This window comes from Erithacus rubecula (genome assembly GCF_903797595.1).
Source record: "Erithacus rubecula genome assembly, chromosome: 11".
Taxonomy (NCBI): domain Eukaryota; kingdom Metazoa; phylum Chordata; class Aves; order Passeriformes; family Muscicapidae; genus Erithacus; species Erithacus rubecula.
The window spans coordinates 6,584,914-6,606,906 of NC_136663.1; positions in this window are offsets into that span (position 1 = coordinate 6,584,914).

Below are 21,993 nucleotides of genomic sequence, written 5' to 3' on the forward strand. Positions count from 1 at the left end.
CAATGCCAGTGTGTAGCAGCATTGCCTTTTTCTAACTCTAAGTATATGCATCGTGATTTAAATTTTTCCTACAGCGTATGAAAATCACACTTACAGTGGAAGAGTTGTTAATTTAGCAATGGTGATTTATGCAATTTGTGAGTGAGGGACAAACATTGGTAGAATTTGTCAAGATCCAAATGCTAGAGATTAATAGTGAAGTGTTTTTCCTAATGCATCTGAAGCAGGTGTATTCGTTGCACAATTTGTTGATGCAGTGGCAAATTGATGTCACATTTTGGCAGGATTTGAGTGAGCCAGTAAAGCCAGATAGATCCAGCTTTTGCCTTTTTCCTTAGCAGGGGCTAAATCACTTGGCACTGGCCAGGCAGAAAGCTGGCAGAGCATCAGTGCAGAGCAGGGGTGGAGGGAGATGTGTGCAGGGACACAGGGGCTGCCAAGGGGTTCTTTTTGGGGAGCTGTTCTTCAAATTCAGCCCAAGGCACACTTAAAGTGCTCTGCTTCCACAGGTTTAAATTCTGCCTTTGCTCCTGCTCTTCACAAGAAGAAGCTTCAGTAAGATTGTCTGTCTCTCCATCTAGTGCTAATCTGGAATCAATGGATGATCTTTGTCGCTCAGTTATGCTGCAATTTAAAAAATGCAGTGCTGGGTGGCACAGAAAGCATTGATGTGCAATTCTGTTCAATATATATAAAGGCAAGTTCTTTACAGCTTAGAAACAGGTGAGTGCCAGGATCCATGATCTTCTCTGGCTCTGCTCTCTTGATGAATGTGAAAATCTGTTTTGTTGCAGGGCATAGATAACCACATAGCATTCACTTGCTTAAAATGCTTAGAAAACACTTTTCTGGGCCCTGTTTGTCTGTCTGTGTGGCTGCATTAATATTTGAACCAGTGATGCCTGTGTGCTATGATCCTTCTAAGCTTTGTTGTTCATTATGGCAAAAATCAAAAAAATCATGGTAGAAAATATGAAAATCATATTGTTTGCTAAGAAAAAGAAAAGTCACCATATGGCCCAACAGATTTTAATTAATATTAAATTGCCAGGGGAAATTTTGAAGGAAGTAAAATAAAAATCCTTTATTTTACAAATAAATGCTCAGATTTTGGTTTTGAATACTTTGCTGGGGTAATTGGGACTATTGAGAAGTCTGAAGACAGTAATGGCAGTGCAGGGGCATTCTCAGAAATAGAGAGAAGAAGGTGATTTTGGAGAAGCTGGCAACTATCTGGTTACTGTCAAAACCCTGACACTTAACTACTCCTGGGAGGTGGTAGGGATTTTATACCTTACTGATATTTATGTCATCCTGTAAACTTTAAAAAATACTCTTAAATCACTAGACTGTGAAACTGCACAAGAACTTTTATATAGATTCCAAGTTGAGAACACTTATTCTAAAATTGTTCATTTACACAGTTACTGGAATGGCAGGGTCTGTGATTTCCACACCAAGAAACCACATGGCAAGGGCAATTCACGATTTTTGTGAGGAAAATCTTGCACTGATAAACAGGTCTTCACACATGTAGAAAAGTGAAAATATCCTCGATGTGTTGTGTGCAACGAAGTGTCCAATGGGAGAGTTTTAAATGCAAATTGAGGGGGGTGAGTTGTAGCACTGGAGACTCGGAGGGGCCACTTTGGGAACTTGTGCTCTGGATGCCCAGCAGGTTCCTGTGCCCATCACTCCAGGGTGCTGCTCAGACCTCTCTGAATCTCTGGTGTTTCTCATGTGTGACAGCAGATTGTGTTGCCAGCATCCAACAGTAGCACATGTTTGGTCATAAAGACCCAGATTAGCTGCTTTGGTCAATAATAGATTAATGTTCTGATGCATATATGTTGTATAAAACATCAGTCTGTTAGTTCATGTAGCCATGGAGATAAGTAATTTGCATATATGGAAACTCTTTGGGTTCATTTATGCTTAGTGCCTATATTTTACTAAAAAATAGATCTTTACAAACATTATTATTAATAAATATTTTTTAATGCTATTTTTTGCTAACTGAGAATAATTGGCCTAATTTGTGAAAACATGGAGCTGATTAAAAATTGACTACTGAAAATAACTCAGCTTATTCTTAGACTCAAGTGAGGTTACAAAAAACTGTCAAAATTAATATATTAATAGTATTAAACTTTATCAATAACATGCAGTTAGGATTTGTAATTTTGTTAGTTCTGACAGATTCTAATTACACTTTATACTTAGTTTTCTAGTGGCAGTTATAGGGTATGAAAGGTACAACCACACATTAGTGAAAGTGCTAATTATATTATGTGTATTTACACATTCCTTTCCTATGCTAATGTGTTTATATATGTTTAGGGAATACATATAAAGAAGGTTTTTGAGATTCTTTGCATGGTTTAATGAATAATAAATTTGAACAAGACACAATCCAAAATTAATTTTAAAAAGCTAATAGTTTTGCTAATGATGCATATACAATGTTTAATTAAAAAGACTCAATGTAGAAACCACCAGCCACAGTAAAAAACAGCAATTAGATTGTAAATAGTGGGAGTAGAATACTAACAGTATAATTCTTCATTATGTTGGAGTCACACCAGTTTTATTCACCTGCAGCTCTGTATCTGTTAGCAAATACCAGCCTAGATCTTGTCAGCAGAATGAAGAATAATATCACATTATTACAGATTGTAACCAGCATAATGACATCCTCCCAGTCCCGTTTCAGCTGGAGTTCCTGCTGCTGTGGCCCTGTTCCTGTGTGGCACATCCCTGGTTGCCCAGTTTGGTGTGCAGGGTCAGTGCTGAGAGTGGCACTGGGGGGGCTGCCCTGCTCTGCCCTGGCCAGCACTGGTAGCATGTAATGGAAAAAGCTGATTACTTCACAGGATCACAGAATATTTCTGCTTGGAAGGGACTCCTGGAGGTTTTCCAGTCCAACCCCCTGCCAAAGCATGGTCACCTGGAGCTGGTGACACAGGAACGTGCCCAGGTGGCTTTGGGATGTCTCTAGAGAGGGACACCCAGTGCCCTCCCTGTGCAGCCCATCCCAGTGCTCTGCACCCTCCATGCAAAGTTCTTCCTCTTGTGAAGCTGAAAGTTCTTGTGGTTTAGTTTATACTCACTCTGTACTCTCCTGCCCATATCTGAAACAAGTGCTGTGGAGGAATTGTGACTCCTTGGGGAAGGTGAGCCCTGAGTGGGTTTGCACCGAGCTCACCTTTCCCTCTTGCAGTGAGCTGAGCAGGAGCTGGTGCTGCAATGTGCAGCCCCTGAGAGGACACAGCCATGGTCATGGAGCAACACATCATCCACATTGAATCATCAAACCATAACAACAGGAAATTGCTCCCAGTGGGTCTGTCCTGCCTTTACCCCCCTGTGTTTCTCAGCACCACAGTTACTGTTTGTCCACAGGCAGCTCCTAGCACGGGAGCTTTTCTTTGTTTGCACAGCAGCTGGTTTGGATGTGTAGTGATGCTGTTCTCCACACACAAATGCATCATCCTCATACAGACAGGATCATCTGCCAGGGTAGACAAAGAAAAGAGGAGAAAGCATGAGGCTGTTTCCTTTCATGAAACAGTAACGGGAACCATAACAATGCAATACAACAAAAGCATGTTTTTCCACTCTCACCAGGCACCCTATTGCAGATCCCAAAAAAGCTGCATGCCATTGCTCTTAGGTTTTCCTGAATTTGGACCCTGCTGTGTGTCTGCTGAAGTCCACACAAACCTTTCACTGACTCCATTGCATGGAGAGGGGCCTCATCTGTACAAATGCTGAAGACTTGTAACCCAACCATTCCTTGTTTATGAAGTAGAAGAAGGTTTAATGGAAGATTAGAACCTCTAGGGATACACTGGTCCTGCAGATGCTGTGATTGCAGTTTAGCATAAATGTATTTGGGTTAATTCTGCAGCCCCTGCTAGAAGTCTTAAAATGTGGAAAGTCCACAACCCCACAGATAATCAGCTCCAGGTCTTAACTATCTTAACTGCTTTTCTGTTTGTTGTACTTAACAAGCCTTCAGAAATTACTGCATTCACCAGAGCATCCATTTAGAGCAACTCCACATGGTTACTGACATAAGGGACTTCCTGGCAGCAAAAGGTTTAATGTTGCCATATAAATTCAGGGTAGGCAGCATGAAATAGATATGAGTGTACTTTGTTCCTCAGATCCCGTTCAATATAAATGAAATATTTTTATTGAACTAGGAATAGTGTTACTCACTGGAAAGGTACTGCAGTGCAGAGGAGTTACAAAAACCCAAATACCTGGGTCTTAAGAATTGTCTTTAAACTACAGATCTTGAGGTAGTTTTGGAGTAAGTGCTGTTATCAGCATTTTGTGCAGGCAGAGAAAGAGATTGGGAAATTCCATCACTGACTGCAGGGTTGTTAAACAGCTCAAAAAAGTTGAGACGTTTTATGATGAGCAGTTCCAGAAACATTCATCAGGGAGCATTCAAGGAACTGCTTAAGAATGTCTCTGGACTGTTAATGTTGGTTTTTATTAATTGGTACAGCACTGGGAAGGCAAATACTGTGCCAGAATTTTAAATGGGATGGCTTCATAATTACAGGCCTTTCAGCCTGGTGCCAATCTCTGGCAAAATAATGGAAGACTGATATGGCATATTATTAGCAAAATAATCAAGAATAATGTAATATATGGCAGTACTTATTGGTTTATGGAAAATATATCTTGTTGGACTAGCTCAATAACTTTCTTTTGATATATGAGGTTTGGTTGATGAATGTTCTGGTGCTGATGTAATGGACTTTCTTGGGGCATTTGTCATGGTACCACACAACCTTTGATTAAGGAATGAGAATAATGCAAATTCAACCGGGCAACATATTAAAAAGACCTAAAACTAGTCTTAATATGCAAAGTGGGAATTATTATCCAATAGGCTCCCTTAGGGATTGTTGGGTCATGCTCCGTTTCCCATTTTTTTTAAAGACAGGGAAATAATTTTAAAAATAATTAATGGCAAATTTATGTAGATGAAATAAATTTTGGGACTTTTGAAATAAATTTAGTGTATGAAGTGATTAATAAATCATACACACTTCAGTAAACCTAAAGGTAAACCCCTGTCTTTTGAAGGGCAAGGAATTGGACTTTGATGATCTTTATGGATCCCTTCCAACTCAGGATCTACAATTCTAAATTATATTTACAGGATGAATGACTGACCTGAGAAATAATGACTGAAAGATATGTGGGGGATCATGATAGATAACTGGGGGGAATGTAGGGTTTTACTGTCACACCAAGGGCCTGAAGAGAACCTTCCAGCAGAAATGATGGAGCTATCCTGTGTCAGTAGTGATGTGATAACTTCACCAACAGCTGAGTCCATGTGAAGGTACAGATTCATGTGTCAGAAAGGAATACAGAGTTGGTGAAGGCTTAGAGAATGATTAATGGACTGGACATTCTGTACAGCAAGATACTCAAGGACTTGAACCTATTTAGTTGAAGCAGAGGTAATTTGTCCCAGCCTGTGTCTATATAAGGCACAGAATATGAGACTGGAAAACTTCTACATAGCAGTTATAAGGAATAAAATGGTGCAAAGTTAGAAATTAGGCAAAGGTAGACCCTAGGTGCACATTTCTGTAATAATGGGAATAAACCTCTGAAATTTTAAAGTTTTTAAAGGATCATTGTGGGTTCTCTGCCTGGAGTTTCTAAATTCAAGATTCCTTGTTTTTGGTTTTGTTTTTTTTTTCTGGAAAATATATTCTACTTCAAGTAGGAATTGATTTAGACTGAACCTGTAGCTGTGTTATGGGAACACTGCTGTGTTATTGATCATTGTGTTATTGACCATTGTTAGATCATTGATCTGTTTTTATAATTTCTAAACTGATTTACTTGAGACTACCCAGTGGGACACTGACAGGGTAGCACCTGTCCTACTGATTCCAGCCTAGGGTGTTACCCTCTATACCACACAACTTGAAACTAATGAAGAGAAAGGCTGGAATTTCTTAAATCTATGTTTTTTACACGTCTGTAGATCAAAGGGAGCTCTTTCCCCATCTGTGCACCTTGCCCAGGAGCAGCTCTCAGGCTGTGCTTTGAGCTGGGTGAGTGCAGCAGAGTGAAACCCCACCCAGGCCAAGCTGACCCTGTCTGGGGCCTCTGGACAGCTGAAGTCACTCTGGGAAGGCTCTTCTTGGAAGCCAGGGCTGATGTCCCACATACACCCCATATCAGATGAAGAATGTGCTTTCCTCAGTTCCCTTGGAGCCATCAAAGCTTTTTTCATTACAATTTTTGGCTTTCCTCTGCTGCACTGGCTCCCAAATCATTACTTTCCTCTGCTGAGCTGGAATTTTGTGTTTCAGATGCTCCTTTTTCATTATGCATGTTCAATTTCAACCCCTAGCAATATTTTTTATTAATGATGGTTCTTTCTATATTTTTAATTATTTTTTTAGTTTTTGTTTTTTTTTTTTTTTTTTTTTTTTAGTTTTTTGTTTAGTTGTTTTTTACTGAAATATCTATGTTGGTTGAACAGTTCCTATCACACAGATCAAGAATTGTTTGCTGACAGACAGAAAAGGTGTACTGCCTAAAAGGGAAGATACAAGGAAAGATTCTTCTAAGACCTGTTTCTGTGGGATCCTGAATGTGTTCTGTCCCACCAGGTCAGAAATTCCTTATGTCCTTGCTCAGATGCTTGGATATGAGAGATGCTCTGAAGTGTTTCAGTCCAGCTGGGGCAGTTCTGGAGTGATTCAGTGTCACCCCTGAAGTCATTTGGAATTCTTTACGTTTGATGTGGTGTCGTGTGGAGAGGCAGCACAAGGATCTCTGTATTTTACAGCAGTTCACAGAGAGAGAGGCAGCCATGCAGAGCAGTGTGTACATCACCTCAGTGATAAGAGAACAGATCCCCATTATTTGATTCCAGCCCAGGCTGGTGTGAGGGAGCAGCCAAGGGAAAAGCTGCTGGGTCACCAGTTATGCTAATGCACCAGCTTCACTTCATCTTTTCTTCTGCTGTTACAAAAATGGCAAGACAGGATTAATAGCAAGGAAGTAACTTTTAAATAGCAGGAGTTTGTAAATGTCAGACTCAGTGTCAGACTAGTCTGCCTCAAACAAATTCTGCTGCATTTTTCTTTTTGGGTTTTCTGTCATTCACAAATAACTTGTGTTTCAGGCTCATTTTTTTAATGGTTCTAGGTGTATTCATAACAGAGATATTAATTCTGACTACAGAGATGAAAACAAGTTTTCTTTTTTTTTCAGCTGCTAACAAAATAGTATCTTAACTTATTGGGATGGGTAGATGGTAGGAGACAAAATTTGACTGGAGTTCTTTGACAAAGAGAGAATGAAAAACTCATTGTGGATTTTAAAGTAGTCTAAAGAATGTACATCAGCAGCAGTCAGGTCTAACAGGCTGAGATAGGGTGAGAATAATCATTTGCATCTTCCACTTATGTGAGAAATATCTCTGTAAAACAACAGATTAAAGTGCACCACTGGGCTCTGAAGTCTGTCTTTTGAAAAACTGATTCTTTGAAAGCTGCCTTCTAGTTTGTCAGTGTCAGGGAAACCGGTTTTATTTTAGGAATTCTTTCATGTCTATATGATAATATGAGACACCAGAAGTATTTTTACTTTGGCTTTGGGCCAGTTTGACTACCTGCCCCAATTGTGAAGAACAGAATAAAAACCTCGCTGGACTAAGAGGTTATTTTCAAAGCAAGTATGACTGATATAATAACTCAGGACTCAGAGAAAGATATGAGATTTGCAGATCTCTTGGTGCTTTTGTAAATCTAATCCCAAAAAATCAGCTCTTCCATTACAACCAGCTGTGGAGGAGAGATCCTGCACAGCAGTGCAACTGAATAAAGCATAAAATTAAAGCTTTATGGGACAGTTGCTACAAATTTTGATTGTTCACTTTTTGTTTACTTCTAAAGGGAATATTTTGTTCTCAGTAACAATAAATTTGCATAATTTTCAAAAAGAAACTCTTCACTTTGTCAGGGATGTTACCTGGTCATGTAATCTGAGGGCTTAGATGGAGGATTTATCTAAACTTTCCTAGCACTGCTTCTCTTTAAACTTGTCACTAGCACAGCCTCCCTCCTGCTGCTTTCTCAGTTGCAATCTGGGGCAGAGGAGTCTGCATGTCATTAGCTGCACATGTCCCAGGGCCAGCAGAGAGTTATAAACTCTGATAAAAAGCTGTTACTGACAGCTCATCTTAATGGGGGATTTTAGATTCAGAAAGTAGCATGAGGAGCTGTGATCAGAAAAAATAAACTAACAATTACTAGCAGATACAAACCCACCGAGCTATGACTATAAATACAAACAAATCATTTTGTTGTGCTTGCTTCACTGTGACAGACAACCTTTCACTGCAACAATACATCCACAGCTATAAAACTGGAAAATCCTGGAGCAGATCCTCAGCAGGGATAAATTGTCACAGCTCCATGACAACAGCATTGTGATAATTTATACCTGACAAAGGCCTGCTCTTTACAGAACAACTCCACCTCTTCTGGAGTGTAATTCATCTTTTTGCAGAGAGGTGTTTACCTTCCCTGGTGGAGGCTTAGCAAGTAAATCCTGCATGAGGGGTTGGAAGGCAAATAGGTCTCGTGCTGCTTTGCTGCATCAGAGTATTTCACCTGCTGTGTTATTGAATTGTTCAGAGGAATGATTTGGCCTCCAAAGAATTCCTAATAGGAAAGGATTGCTAACTAATGTGAGAGTCAGCTGGTGTCCCTTGAGATGCTATAATTAATATACAGCAGATGTTGAAACTTTTCTTCAGAAGGTCCTAGTGATTAAGATATCATGTGTAGAAGACATATGCATTTGCTTAGATACAAGGGAGATAATAGGGATTTTGTGATCCCTGTTCCATGAGAAAAGGGGAAGATGCAGTGTGTGCTGGGAGATTTCTTTAGATAAGCTCATGGCAGAAGAATTGACTTGGGAAGTGTCTGGCTGATTAAGAGCAAAAACATTGCTGAGGATTGGAAGCTGGAGGGCATGTAGAGAATTTGTACTTTGGCAAAAGAACTACTTGATAGGTCCAAGGAGGAGACAACAGCCTAATTTTTTTAATGCATTCCCCTTTACTCACTTTATTTGGATTACTGCATATCATCCTGCTCTGCTGTGTAACCAAATGAATAAATGGAGGGAACTTGGAGAAAAGTTTGGGTCTTTCTCTGCTTTGGAAGCTCTCAAATCCCTTGTCCTTCTCTGAAGTATGGAGTGATTTCATCTGAATTTTTGCTTTATTATTACTGCTCGTCTTCTATTTCCTTTTGCTAAAGATACCTTGCCTAGAGTGTATCTACTCCCTGTGACAGGGTGTTTCTTTCTGATATGCTAAAAATCCTTCTAGCAGCTGGTTCTGGAATACTGATGTTCCAGTCTCAGTGCCTCTTCATAAATCAGATCAAGGAAATTGCTGCTTAAGCACTGCTTATGCAAACTTTGGTTCAGAAATGAAGTGGTGTTTCTGTTAAAGATTCAGAAAATGCATTTAGACTGTGTAATATTGAAGTCTTTGCTCCACCAATGGATAAAGAGGCTTTAATGTGCTCAATTAAAGCTTCACAATTCTTCTCATGGTAACAGATTGTTCTATCACGCCACGAGAGCTGTGAAGTGAGTTAATGGTGATCAAAATATCTGCTGTACCTGCATCTCAGTTTTCGTACATCCCTGGTATGTTGGATCTGCTGTCTTGCTTAAATTACAGTTAAAAAAATTTTGTTCTGCCCACCTTAATTGTAACTCCTCGTTCTCTTCTTGTCCATATTTTAGCTTTATTCACTGTATTAGCATGCTACAAAAATTCACATTTTCAAGTGGTTCTGCTCTAAGGTTCTGCTCTAAGGTGGGGTCACCAAGCCAAGCTGACACTGAGATACATATGGTCTTTTTTGGAGAAAAATAGGGAGAATATAATACAGTGATGTGGTTATCTAAGTCAGTGATGAGGTTCATGTTATGCTGTGCAGCTGAACAACTGATTCAAAGATATCCTGAGACTCACAACCAGATGTTTCAGAAAGATCATTCTTTCTCTAGAAAGAAGAGCACAAATACATCATATCTGAGGATAAATGTGGGAGGTTGGGAAATTCCCTCTTACTAGTAACATTTGCATATTTTATAAACTTGAAACTCCCTTTCTCAGGGGGCCTTGATGTGCCTTTAAATTTAATTCAAGAAAAGCTGGCACATCTGGAAGCTCCTCTAGTTTTGACAGCTACTTTCCTCAGTCTGAGAAAAGAAGCCAGCTCTGTTTCTCATCCTAGATGATCGTGGCTGTAACAGCATTTACCACTGGTTTGTCTGTTCTGATGCTGAGTACTTGAAAAGTACTCAAAAAGTACTTGAAGTACTTTTCCACATCTCCAAAGTTACGAAATTTGAGTTTATTGAAAACCTGAAGTGCTCAAACAAAGAACAAGATAGTTTAGAAATCTGGTAAAGGATTTAACTTGTGTTGTCACAGGATGAACTGTTCATGAACCAATGGAAAAAGAAGGGTAAAAAAATCAATTCTGCATGTTCATGCAATTCTTCATCTTGTTCATCAGGGACTCTAATGAGATGTCACTGGCACTCAGACATGGATGGAATGAACAAGTCTACAGAGCCATAAGTTATATTTATAGACCTATCATTCACATAAGGCAGATATCCTGTGTGTGCTGGTGAGTTCCATTGAAAAGAACAAAGAAATTTGATGTGATGCTCTCCATGCAGCTTTGGGTCGTGGTCACTTTTCAAGTCATTTATCAATTTAGATTTCAGCTGTAAGGACAAATGAGCATCTTGACCCATGTTGGTACCAAGCTGTAATGGGAACATCAGCTCTGCTGTGCTGGAAGAATGGAAATCATAATAAAAAAATGGGTTAGGGCTTTATGGTAACAAATAAGGGCTGTGTTGTCTTGGGTTTACTGACCAGCAGTGGGCTGGGATGAGTTCTGTGAACTTTTCTGCTGGTTGTTCTGTGATGTAACATTCCAGAACATTCCACATCCTTTTGATCATAAATCCTGAGCTTTTCTGGGCAGACACCTGGAACATTTGCTGTTTTGTGAAGGCTGAGGAACACATGGTCCTTTGTAAATAATAAATGATAAAAATAAAGCATGAGTAACTATGCTGTGAAAAGAGATCAACAAATGCATTGAGAAATATCAGCTGCAGGACCAGGATTACCTAATGAGCTGTAATTCATTATTTGTCATTTAACTTTAGAGTTTTGTCCCCTAAATTAACTACTTAATTGCTAAATGAAGGGCTTCTAAAAAACTGTTAAAAAAAAATAAAATATGCAACTTTAGGTAGGATTTGTTAAAAACTAGAAACAATTAGAAAGAGGATAATGAGAAAAATATAAAATGTGATAAAATACAGTTTCAACAAAAGAATAAAGTTTGAGTTCTGTCTACTTGCAGCTTATCAGTAAAATTAATGAATTTTCGTGGGATGTAGAATGGTCTGATAATCTTCTGAATAATACTGAATATCTCTGTCATAGGACATGCATTTAATTAGTTTTTCCACAGAGTAAAAAGATTGTTTTAGCTGTTAGAGTTTGCCAAGGGTGGCATAGGGATGAGAATAGAATATGCTTTATCAATATGTATTTTATAAATTTGATTTTAAATTTTATTTTTTAATTAAGAAATTAATTTTATAAAGCACTTTCTGGCAGGTCAGGCTTATGTGAAGCAGAATAATGAGAAATTTGTGCATGTTAAGGATATATACTAGTCAAAGTCATATAATTTAGAAATTGTTGTGTTTAAAATTGTATCTCTGAAGTAAAACATTTTTTGTGTTTGAGGATTTTAATGTTTTTTGTTTCTTCATACAGAGCAGAGTTCTCTGTAGAACTGGCATCTTTTATTGCAACTTCAAAATGAAATTCAGTGACTCCTGTCCTGTAAATATTTTATGTAACCTAAGGACAGAACTGATCCTGCCCATGAATACCAAATACACCACTTACTTCTTTCAGAAGTCCCATCAACCATTTTTCCTTCTCATGATGGTATGTAATGTATATTTTCAGGATCATATTACAATAATATCGGGATAAAAAATATTGATTTCTTAGACAATCTCTTTACTGTAATAAATCTAGCTTGCTTTTCCAAGTCCAGCTCTGAGTTCCAGCCTCTGAGTGATCCCAGGAGGCACAGAGACACTGCTGTGATAGACTTCCCTGTGTCACCTCAGTGTCCCCACTGTTTATTTCCCTGCATTTTAGAAAAATAACACAGGAACTCAACAGTGTGAACAGGCCTTCCTGCTCTATAAGTAACACCCAATCTATTTATCTCAAATGAGCTCCACATGCATCCTTATATTACTGTTTTCTTCACCAGAAAGAAAATTTAGTTTTTATTATTGTGCTACATTCCATTGATACTTTATATATCTATGTTCACAGTCTCACATGGCACATGAATTCCATGTGTAGAAAGATATAATCTCTGGCTGTAAATTAATATATCTATTTATCTATCTATCCACGAAAAGAGGAGAGAATGGGTAAAGAAGAGAGTAACTGACATTAGAAATAATTATATTTTTTTGTCACAGACTTCAGCACATTATTTGTAGGCAAATCTATCCCATTAAATCTTGACAGAGGGATGGGTCAGCAGAACTCCCTGTACTTGACACTCACAGAGTGATCCATACTGCACCTGATTCTTTTGAAGGCAGGGAACAATGCAATGATGCTCTTTCTCCTGTGGAAGTTCCCTGTGCAAATTATGGAGGAACATCTTTAAGAATATTCCCAGCAAATTCACTATATTTGTATGCTCACAAGACTGATGGGAGAGAACAGTTTTGTTCCATGAAAAGTACTTCCAGGTAATGGCTTTACTCACAGTGACAGGCAGCTGTGATGATCCAGAAATAATTCTCAGGACTGTATTTTATTTTTTTTTAACAATTAGCTGGAGTCTGCAAAATTCCTCACTGAGAGGTGGAACCAGAAAAAGCAGAGCTGACTGATGGAGCAGTGTGTAAGAAGAGGTGTAGAGGCCATCTACCCATAGAGAACTAGAAAATGGTGTTTGTTCCACATTCCTTTAACATCATAGCATTTTAGAATCGAGTATTTTCCCACAGACTATATTTAATATTCCAGAGCATGACTTTTTCTTCTGAGTTTGAAATGTCTGACTGTGGGAGATATTTAGATATTTCACTGTCTCCCACCTGAAGCTGGGAACACTGAGAATGTGCAAAGCCCTTGGCAGCTGCTGCCATCTGACAGGAGGGTGCTTGCCCTGAGTGTGTGCTGGGCAGTGTCAGGATGGGCAGTGCCAGACAGTGAAATGGGCCTGCAGAGTGATGGGGATGATTCTCAGTCCAGTCCTTGCCTACAGCTGCTTCTTCTATTTTATTTTAACCATGTACCATGGAGCCAGGGTACAGCTCTTCTCACTGTTGGGATAACTGGCAGGTGAGACACTAAAAACTTCAATAGAAGCTTGCCTTGGACTGTAGGAAAGTTTCAAGGATCTGTCTTGGATGTGCTGGTGGATTTTTGAAAGCTTAATGAACAGGAATCTCTATGACAGCTGTTTCAGTCATAGACAGGTTTGCTCTTCACGTTTTACAGCCCCAGAGCTGTACCCAAAATAGTTATTTGCATGTTCCAGGCAGGAAACACATTTGAGTTTGGTGATGAGATGAAGGGCTGTGTTTTTGTCTGTTTCTCTGATCTTCTGCTGCAAAGGGATGAGTCCTGGTATGCACATGGCTCTAGCAGTGTCCCAGTCCCCAGCTTGGTGATAATTGGTGGAAATTCCCATGCCAGGGAAATGAGTAATAGAAAACAGGCTGAAAAAGGCAAATGAAATAAAAATTATATCTTTGGGGCAGTTCTAGCCAAAAGACCTAAAAATTAAATATGTGGGAGCTTATTAGGGAGCTAACTTTATTACTCTCTTTCTTATAGTCAGGGACACAGAAATCAGATATGAACTAGATGTTAAATTAATGAAGGTTAAAGCCAACAGCTTCAGCTGATCTAATTTTCCATTGCATAATACAGAAAAATCTCTCTTTTGGGGGTTTCTTTTGAAGGTGAGCAAGGGAAGTGGAATGAGGTGTGTCCCTGAGGTTTCTCAAATGTAAAACCTTGAAGGCTTCATATACATTCCTCTAAGATGTACAGTGGTATAGAGGCTCTTTCTAATAGCAAATACCAGAAGATGTGAGTGAAAAGTACAAAGTTTTGTTAATTAACTAAAATTTAAGCAATAGTTCAAGCCAAAACAAAGACTAAAATCGCAGAAGAGTGAATGTAATTAATGTGAAGATCCCACTCTGTGATATGACAAGTACAAAAAACCAAATCTAAGACCTGTTATTTCATGGAAATAGAACAATGAGAGATGAAAGAGTTCAACCATAAAAGCCAGGAAATAGAATTAGAGATGAACCAGAGTGAAAAACTGGAAGGAAACACAATAGAACACAAATGAAAAGTGATAATAAGCAAACATAGTCAATAGTATAATGGTTCTGAACTAAACAAAATCTGGAAGGAGACAGTCTGGAAATTGCAGTAGGTTTCATAGTCCTTTTCTCAGTGAAGGATGTGACTAATACAGTAACAAAGATGTTACTTGAAATGATTAAGATTCTAAGGGCAAGTCTGTTTTCTAATCTGCCTCAGTGTTTACTTGTTTCTGCAGTAGCAGAAATTCCAGCAGTACAAATTCCAGCCAGCCTGTGCCACGAGCAGGAGGCTCTAGCCAGTGCAAGTGTTGTTGGTACCATTGTTACCCCAGCACTGGGGCTCTGAAAATGCTGAGATGCTTTGGCAAAGGGGCCAAGCAACATTTCTGGGGCTAATTATGGAGTAACTCAATCAAGGCAAGCCCTCTCCTAATCAGCTCTGTTAGACTAAGGCCCTGCAGTATATGGTTATATAGAATTATCTTTTCAAGCCAAGAGGAATGAGACATCAGACAACCTGCTTAACACATGCTATAAAACCTCATTTAATAATTCCTGTATGCTGCCTACAATGATATAAGTATATACATACATGATTAAAGCCTGAAAGTAGTTCTTTGAAAATAACAGGAGGAGGAAGAAGCCAACTGCACTCCTTGACTCACAGGATTGCTCTGAGCCATCAGTCTGCTGCATCCATGGAACAAAATAACCAACAATGTACGTCAGGCAAGAAATCTCCAGTAGAACTGTGACAGAAATGTCATTTTATAAGGCATTAGAGAGATTTGATTTTGAAAATCGAGAACAATTCTTATCAGTCAGGTTAAAAAAAAAAATGACTTGCAGGCAATATAGACATCTTTGTTTTCAAAAGAGGGCAAAAGAATTGAGCTGCCAAGATGAAGATAAGTGTTGCCATGGTTATAGCTGAAGCTGCTCTGGACTGCTCTTCATCTTGGGGTTGCAGCATTAAAGCACCAGGAAAGAACTGTCCTCTGCTAAACTCAGCAGCATCACCAGCCAAGCCAGAAAACACCATATACAGAGATGTGAGCTACATACAAATACACTTTGCTAGAATCTTTTGAGTTACAGTGAATATCTGCATCACTGGCTAGAATCCCTATTCCCTTCTAAACCTCTGATTTACTTTCAACCACTTTTTTGATCTAATCAGTCCTTAAATAAATGCAATTTGCTTCATTATTTCTTTCATGAAACTGAATATGAACAAAATAGGTTCACACAGAGACCAGAATATTAGGAGACTTGGCATTGGCAGAACTTTAAAACTGTTCAATACTCAGTACTTCCTTTTTGTGACAAAAAGAACATGGTATGAGGTTTGAAGACTTCAAAAGAGTTTATATTTTTCTGAACACAGACAAAATTTGAAAAGCTGCTGAAAGTCTCCTAAACTTTCCAGTTCTTAGTTTCCTTGTCACTTAAATGGAGTTACAATTTATGACAAATTTTCTGGCTCCAGTGGGTCTTCACTTAGAATTAAACAAGTTCTGAACAAGACTCAATGATTAATGTTTCAAGAAAAGAAATAATTGCCAAGTATTATTAATTTAATTCTTCTACAGTATTTATAGATATTTTTCATAATTCTGAATCAGAATCTCTTTTCATATAGAAAAGCTTTGCAGGAGACAGAGGTAATGGCATACTGCACACAAATACCTTCTTAATGTATGCAAATGATTGTGTTTTAGAAATTACACACAACCACTGCAATCTTACAAACCCCTGCAAATTAAAATGAAAGAAAATTACTTTAAAACAGCCTTATTCATTGAGCATTTATCTTTCCACTAGAGAAAAATATGAAGTAAAAAGAAACTCAGAAAAGCCAGAGGCATGAGCAGAGCTTCTCTCACAACAAATGATCCAACTACTTAGGAGATGCTAGTTCTGAAAATCAATGAATAGTGAAAATATATTTTAAGAAGATTGCAACACTTAATATTAAGTTTTCTTATCCTCCAAAAGACCAAATCCTGGCTCTTGGTAAAATCACTGGGAGTTCTGCTAGTGCCTCTAATGAGAGCATGTGAAAGAATGTTCATTTCTGTAAAATATCATATGTTTTCTGTGCAAAAAGTTGATATTTTGAACAGTGAGGGAAACTGGCTCAGCAATCAGTTAAACTCTCATTTGACATCCCATAGCTTTTTGTCAGTTTTAGCAAATAAAAGTGCCACAGTTTATTTTACACAAAATTATAATTTGTAGAAGCATTGCTTTTGGTGTGGTATATCTGATTTTATGGGAGGAGGATGTGTGTCTGGATTCTGTGCCTGTGAATTTTCTGTTTATGCATGGATAATATAATCTGAAATGAGACCAAATTCAAATAATTGACTTTATATAGTTGTATACATATGGGACAATAAACTACTTGCTTTATCTTCAGAAGGCTCTTTGAGAACTTTGTGAATTAATTGGAAAAATAACTTTTCCAGTGAAAACAGCATTGCTTGAAGCCATGAAGGAATCACAGAGATTCTTCTTGGTGTAAACTGCTATTTCATCTGCCTGATGTTATATAAGAAAGATCTGATTTAGAAAGGCTACAATCTTTTAATATGCAGTACAACATATGAGAAATGCAGAATGATTAAAGAGGGATCACTATTTTGTAAACAAGTTGTATCATTACAGCCTTTGCAGAAATTAAAAGGTTATATTGCTCTACAGAGTTTTAGGGAGGATGTTACATAACTGCTTAGTGCTTTTGCCCTGTCAGTCTGTGCATCTCTCTTGCTGCAATTGCACAGAACTGATTGGAATATGAAGTGATTTTTTATGCTTTCACTCTTTTATAGCTGTCAGAGGGTCTCTGTGGATGGGTGCACTGTGCAGTTCAGGGGTCTGGGTAAAATATTGCTCCTGGCTAAAGGACTATGAAATGGGCATGGATGTATGTAATTGGTTGCTTTGCATGCATAAAAATGCAAGTCAGAAACTGCTCTGATTTATGCATCATTCTTTGTCCTCAGAGAGGCTTTTTATGATTTGTAAATTCCTCCTGAGGAGTGCCCCACATGCATTTCTTAACCACATACCCTGAAGCAAAGGGAGGGGCCCAAGAAAGGATGGGAATCCTGAGAAATGCTGAACAGCTCCAAGCTTTCCAGGAACTTTTTCTACATGGGGAAATCCTGCAGAATATTAGGATTATTTTCTATCAGCATCCACCCCCTGCTGTGCATTTCTGAAGCTGTGTCAGGGTCTCTTGGTGGGCTGAACTGCTGCAGCCAGTGGATGTGTGTGAGGAGCACAATGTCAAGAAAACCAGGCTGCATTGCAGTCTGACTGGTGACCCAGTGCACACAATAACTGCTTGCCATGTACAATATGCTTCTTTCTGGAAGCTGAGTAGCCAGTGGAAATCAGAGATCAGAAACTGTCATTTTGAAAAAGCAGAGGGTAATTGAAATCTACCTGAGGCTGGTTCACCTGAGGACTGTGTGCTTGCACTCCTCCAGCAGCTGAATTCCCAGTGCACCAGGCTGAAATGCCACATTGCTGCTCGTGTCAGTGGGAATTATGTGTGCAGCAAGGAGAAGTCAGTGTTACAAACACGGCTTTTCAGTGTGGGCTTCTGCATTTTGGTGCTTTTAAACCTGATTTTGTATCCATGGACAAAGTTAAAATTTGTTCTGCATGAGTTTCAAAAGCAAGGAATATCTGGAAGCCAAGGCATCCTAGGAAGAGACAGGAAATTGCAGTTCCATCCTGCCTCTGGCACTGATTTGCTGCTCTGTGACTTCAGAGAAGACATCCAGTGTGAGACCCAAGTGAGTGCATTCACCTGAGTCAGTGATCCTCCCTCCCAGTACAGACTGAACTAGTGCAGGCACTGAGCTGGGGCATAATTCATTTCTCCATAAAGCAGGTATCTGAATCCTACTGATTCCTCACAGAAATTAAAGGTGCTTTAGCATTAGGCTAAAGGTGTTTAAAGCTGTTTGAGAAAATCACATCTCAGCTCATACAAAGTATATTCATATTCACACAACATGTATGATCAGTGAAGAGCTGCTTGGTTAAATCAAAGGAATTTTTCAAAAGGAAAAAGAACACCACAATCTTCATTTACCAGTGCTTGGCTGGCACTGTAGCATATTTCTGTAATAAAAATGACTAACATTGCAGAAATAGTGATTTTTTTTTTTTATTCAGAGACAATCATTGGACATTTACATTCTTTATCACCAAGGGCACTAAGCAGTCAATTTTATTAATGCACAATAGATGCAACTTACCACCAAATTGGAATAGTTACATTTTGCACTCATTTTGTCCAGCTAAATAAAATTTATGGGAACAGAGAATCATGGATCAGATGTTTACATTATTGAATATGGATAGATTATGAAAACTATTTCCAAACTGATTAACAAATGAGTGCAACACAATGAGTAATATTTCATGAGTGTCTGTGGTTTCAGAATGCAATTCTCAAATTCCTGGCATCCCCAATTGTTCTGGGGAAAATTGCCTAAAAAATTAGGAACTATAAGTCAAGGCTCAGGTCTTCCAGAGATTCCTCTTGTATTGATGAAATCCACAGTGGCACAACTTGTCTCATAAGGTTTGTGTAATGAAAATAAGAAAAGTTTCCACAACCTCATCATTTCCCAAATTTATAGGGACTTTACCAGTTGTGTGGCATATGAATATTCAGGGCTTTCCCCCAGTGTGTCAGAATATGCTATGAATAATTTATAGCTGTAGATTGAAGTCTTGTCCTTTCAGCTTTGGAGATGTATGCATCAACACAGACATCTCCATTTCCTGCTATTGAAACTGTATCCTAAATATTCATTGTTCTAAATTGCCAGCCTTGCTGAGGAGGCCCAGGACACCAACAGATACATGCACTTGGAGATGTTATAATTTTGTGGTTGTCAAAAGGAAATTCAATGCCTCATGTAAATGGTTATCTGCAAAACCAGAATCCTTCCCATGCTTGGTCTCTTAAGCAGAGAGTAGCAAATATGTTATTTATCCAACACACAGAAACTGGGCTCTAAAGCACATTAAGCAATGTGGCAAATATTTTGCTTTCTAGATGAAGTTTCAGCATTTGATGCTCTCCCATCAGAAATTGAGTGTTTTATTAAGTTCCTTTCTTTAATTCTAGAAACATGTTTCTGTTTCATACACAGAAATTCCTGCCTTAGGACAGTATTTAAGTGGGAGGTGTTTGTCTGTGTGGAAATAGATTGGTGCCATGCTTTACAATTCACCTTTAATTGTAACAGGCAACTGTGAGAGTAAGATTCTACTAAGCTCCTCCTGAGAATAGTCCTGGCCTTTTCTGTTGCTCCTAGAGAATTATGTGGGTTGCACCATACTTTATTCTGCATTTAATACTTGAGTTAATGGAGTTTCCTTTCAAAATAATTTGTCATAGACTTGTTTACAAGGAAAAATAGTTTTTAGGAGAGAACTAGAATGATGACCCAGGGGTTTTCTTCCTTAAATAAATGTAGCATAAGCATTGTTACAATAAATTCAAGTGTGCATAAATTACCTGAGCATCTGTGGACTATTTTCTTTTCTGGTTAGCTCTCCAACCTGCCTTTCCAGTTGCAATATTGTATTTAATAGGTTTATTTTCAATTCATACAGAAACCTTGCAGGCATTACTGGGATCACAGTTTTATTCTGATATTGGGTAAGAACAGAATCATCTCAACAGAAAGTAAATATTTGCTTAGTTGAAGACACAAATGCTGATTTCATGTGATTTAGAGAGAGTCTATTTTCATTTAAAATTAAGTAGGTTCAATGAGGATTAAGCCTTTATGGTATTGTTCAAATTACTGAGAGTGTGAATACAGCCTAACCTGAAGGCTCAGAACCCACAAGTTGATTAAAATTTTAATTCCAATTGAAAAAATTGGAATTCTTCCAATTCCAAACACTGGAATGTTTTCTGTTGGCACTGCTGGGTGCTGCTGCAGTGTGCACAGACAGGACAGACACTGGCACTGCCTCTGCCTGGGTCAGTGCCTGCAGGGAGGCAGTGCAGCCATGGCCAGGCAAACCCAGCTGGGCAAATCCAGCTTGTCAACACTTCACCTGGGGAGGGACTTCAGTCCCAGGCCAGGGATATGGAGAGAAAAGTGCCCAGTGAGGGCACAGGAGGCTTGTTCTGACAGGCTGTTCCCCTGGGCATGACCCAAACTGGAGAGAGCAGGTGCAGCACAGGGGGAACACTCAGGGAGGATTTCTGTGCATGTTGCTGGATTTTCCCTCTGGGAGCAGGGCAGCAAGAGAAGTCCTGGGTCAATCAGCCCAGGAGGAGCAGCTCCAGCCCCACACTGCTGTGCAGAGCCAGGCTCCAGCCTGAGCAGGTTCTCTTCCTTCCCTGTCCTTCTCCACCCCACTGGCAGCTCTGATGGAGAGCCAGGAGGGGCAGGGCAGATGTGCCTCAGCCACTTCTTGGCTCGTGCTGGAGAACAGAGGAAGTTGCTGGAGAAGGGAGATACGTAATCTTGGAGGTTTTGGAACAGTTTTACCAGAACTTAGAAAAGAGAACAAGGTTTGTGTGGGAAAACTCTGACACATATCCAATTTGAGATGTCTGGAGGATCACAGCAGCTTCCTTTGGATTTACCCATGGAATCTGAAGATTGGCTTAGTGTTTTCTGCTATGTGCATGTTCCATTTTTATCTTTCTGTTCTTTGCTTAGGAACTTTTTTATACTATATACTCCTTCTTCTCACTGTTCCTCCTTAGGTTTGGAGTTTTTCTGCTTTGAAGTGCTAAATAAGGACAAAACTGCTGCAATATAATTTGTATTTGTGAAACTGCTGCTGTATGAGGGGCTCAGTGATCTGCACAAGGATAACAGTTTGATCAAGAGGAAGAAATCTGTTTAATCTCTGACCTAAGAAAATTATTCCAGTCTGACTTGTGTATTAGCCGATCTGAAGCCCTAGCAAAATATAAAGGAAATATAAATAGGAAATCTGTACTTAATGAATTTAGTCATTATTGCTTCCAAACTGATTATTGACTCTCCAGGTGAGATTGACTGTAGTTCAGTTGCTAGAATAACATATATCTGATGAAGAAAGAAAATTGAAATAAAAAACTTTGAGGTTTCAGAAAAACTGCACAGATTACTTTTCTTTATATTGTACACAAAAATACCTTTCTATGCTACCTGTAAGGTGATTGTGATCTATTTACTACAGTGAAGAGAGGAATAAGAAATACTACATGCCTAAGTGTTCACTTTCCTTCTATTTCATACTTCAAATAGGATAATTTCTGTCCAAAATTCTGTGTAAACAAGAGGCCTCATCCAATCAGAACAGGTCTCCCTGTGTGAGATTTTCTGTAGGCTGCAGGTCAGTTTGCCAGTTCTCAGCTGGGTGTTTTTGAGCAGGATCAGAAGTGCCATCTTGTGCAGCCCATGACATTTGCAGTGCCTGTGCCTGTGTGGTTTGGGCTGT